General features: G+C 41.7%; 1 protein-coding gene across 2 annotated transcripts in view; it reads left to right on the top strand.

The window, feature by feature from the left end:
* Nucleotides 1-2,892, top strand: part of ARPC1A (actin related protein 2/3 complex, subunit 1A, 41kDa) — a 23,985-nt gene that overhangs the window by 932 nt on the left and 20,161 nt on the right. Inside the window, exon 2 of one of the 2 annotated variants that reach the window (XM_010845738.1) lies at nt 288-360. The exons of the other annotated variant lie outside the window; for it this stretch is intronic. The gene's annotated coding sequence lies outside the window, so the exon portion shown is untranslated. The remainder of the gene's footprint in view (nt 1-287; nt 361-2,892) is intronic. 2 annotated transcript variants of the gene reach the window in all.

The following is a 2,892-nucleotide window of genomic DNA, read 5'->3' as shown; positions in this document are numbered from 1 at the left end:
TTTTAAGCACCTTTCTCATTTCTAATCCTCGAGTCGGACTGCCCAGCCTCCCTCCCATCCCGGCACCACCACTGCTTGGATGGCCCTGGGAAGGTTGCTCGTCTGAATCCCCGTTTTCTCATCTACATTAATAAGATCCTTAAGGGGTTTCTGAGGCTCCAGTGAGCTTGTTTGCATACATTGCTTAGGATAGCCCCTGTCCCTTAGTATGTGCTCAGTTAAGTTTTATTCGTGCTTCTTACATTCTCTGTGTGTCTTCCCTTCCTCTTCTACCCTTCTCTCCCCAGATTTGTGGACCAGAGAAGTGTCAGATTTATGTTTCTGGCCCCAACCTGGTATTGCTCCACTGCTGGGAATATGGTAGGCCCTTTAATACATTGTGGGCTTTCCTGGTGGCTCAGATGGTAGAGCATCTGCCTGCAATGCAGGAGACCTGAGTTTGATCCCTGGGTTGGGAAGATCCCCTGGAGAAGGAAATGGCAACCCACTCCAGTATTCTTGCCTGAAAAATCCCATGGTCAGAGGAGCCTGATAGGTTATAGTCCATCTGGTCGTAAAGAGTTGGACACGACTAAGCTACTTCACTTTCTTTAATACATTGTAGTTTAGAATCTTTTATTATAAAGCCATCTGTTCTCATACTGGGGCTTTGGAATCAGAAGGCAGTGCTAACCTACTTTTATCTAATTCAACTCCTTGCTGAAATTACCTAAATTATCCTAGTTCTGCCCTCTTTCTTTAATCAGTTTTTAAATCTAACCTTTTAGTATCCAATAGACCCTGGGTGTTTCAGGTATCTATAAAAAAAAAAAAAAAAAGGAGAGGTATCATTCAGGAGGATATTTTTGCCAGGTGAGGGAGTAGGTAGATGTAAGTGGCTGCTTCTCCCTCAAAGTATTCGGAGACCTTCCAAGGTTAATTCATCTGCTTATCACAGTTAAAGGAGGGGATCATCTTGGAAAAATAAATCTCCTGCTAGGAGGGAGAGGATCAGTAATTCCATCTAGTTAACTAATCCTAAACAGGTTCTCCCTAATGAGGTTTAGTCTGCTGGTCGAAGCTGGAATTGGAACCTGTCTCTGAACACTGTAGAGGGTGTGGTGACCTTGTCAGAGTACCTGGTATTGCTGGGTTGGGTGATGAGAGCAATTAAAAACTGGATGAATCACAGTCTCAAACACTGACCTTAAGTAGGAAACTGACATCCCTACTGTACAATTACTTTAAAGCTCCAGGGCCAGGAAGGTAAAGCCTGTGTAGGTGTTTCCAATTGAGAGGGTACTCCCTGGGGTGTATTTTTGGGGCAGGTTCAAAAGCCTTGGGTCAGAGGGAGAAAGGGAACTCATTTTTTGAGTATGTCTTTGGGGGTAGGCTTTGAACCACATGTGTTCACGTGTTCTCTCATTTAATCCTCCTACCACTGGCCTTGCTATGTCAGTTCTATGTCCATTTCACAGATGAAGAAAAATGAGTTTTGGAGATAGCAAGTGACCTGCCCACGGTTTCCTGGCTAGTGTGTGTCAAAGCCAGGATTCAAACCCAGGTCCCCTTCGCTCCACCACCCATGGCTAACCAAACATTAGGATGACTCAAGTGATAGGTAGAGAAAGGAACTGAGGGATGGACGGGTCCTCTGGAGTCATATTGTGCTACAGAGAAGTCATTTTCTCCCTCTCCATGCTGGCCATTAAAAAGTCATAAGTAGAAGTTTGTTAATATCATCACCTTTTTTGTCTGTCCCTTTTTCTTCTCTCTATCCTCAATAAGACAAGCTTTCCAGTTTTCACTTAAGTAGAAATCACAGTTTAGAAATGATAATTATCACCCTAGGACAGAAGGTTTCTTTTTCCTAGTGAAAAAAAAAAACAAAAAACCCAAGCTGTCATTATTCTCCTTTCACTGAGTTTCATGAACACATGCTGTGTTCACTGGTGGTGTCTTATGAATTGGACGAACATGAATGTTGTCTTGGTCTACAGACTTAAAATAGCCACATGATTATAGAAGTACAGGTCCTGAGTGTAGGTCCAAATATGGAACCTGAATGATATAACAAAATTAGAAGTGCAATTTTAGAAGTTAATTATGCCATTGAGTAAATGTTTACCTCTTTTGAAGGCTTTGCTCCATTGCTTATAACCCTGAGTTTTAGAATGAGAAAGCCTTTATGTTATTTTGAGTAACTGAGTAAAGCCTTTTGTAATGGCTAAGCATCAGAGAAAAAGAATTACGCATTGAGCATCTGGAAATTTATTTTTCAGAAGAAATTTAGGCGGTTTTACTTGAATTCATTAAAAAAAAATTAATTTTCAGTTAGAGACTTCACCTGTGAGTTGCAACTTGCAGAACATGTACAAGTAAAAAAAAAAAAATTAATGATCTTGAGCTTCCCCTGTGGTCCAGTGGTTAAGAATCTGCCTGCCAATGTAGGAGACATGGGTTTGATCCCTGGTCCACAGAGCAACTAAGCCCAGGCACCACAACTACTGAGCCTGCTGGCCGCGACGACTGCAGCCTGTGTGCTCTGGAGCCTGTGCTCTGCTATGACCCTCTCTCCTCAGCTAGAGAAAGCCCTCCTGCAGCAGTGAAGACCCAGCGAAGTCATAAATAAATAAATAAATAATTGTTTGATTAATTACCTAAATATCGTCATTCTTAGAATAGAATGGAAAACACATTTCTCAGCCAGTTCAAGATATCAGATGTTTTATTTAAGGGTATATTTATCTCTTTTTGACCCTTGGATTCCTTTACAACAATTAGCAGAGGCATTTCCTTTGCTTTCCACTGAGATTGATTTCTGCTTTGTCTGCTGAATTCTTATTGTTCACCTCATAACCTTCTGGTGGCCTTCCCATTCATTTCCTGCTTACATCAGAATTCCTGTCTCAC

The sequence above is a fragment of the Bison bison genome, unplaced genomic scaffold (genome assembly GCF_000754665.1).
Source record: "Bison bison bison isolate TAMUID 2011002044 unplaced genomic scaffold, Bison_UMD1.0 scf7180017864223, whole genome shotgun sequence".
Taxonomy (NCBI): domain Eukaryota; kingdom Metazoa; phylum Chordata; class Mammalia; order Artiodactyla; family Bovidae; genus Bison; species Bison bison.
Note: the sequence above shows the minus strand (reverse complement) of the source record. Positions and strands in the feature narration are given on the sequence as shown.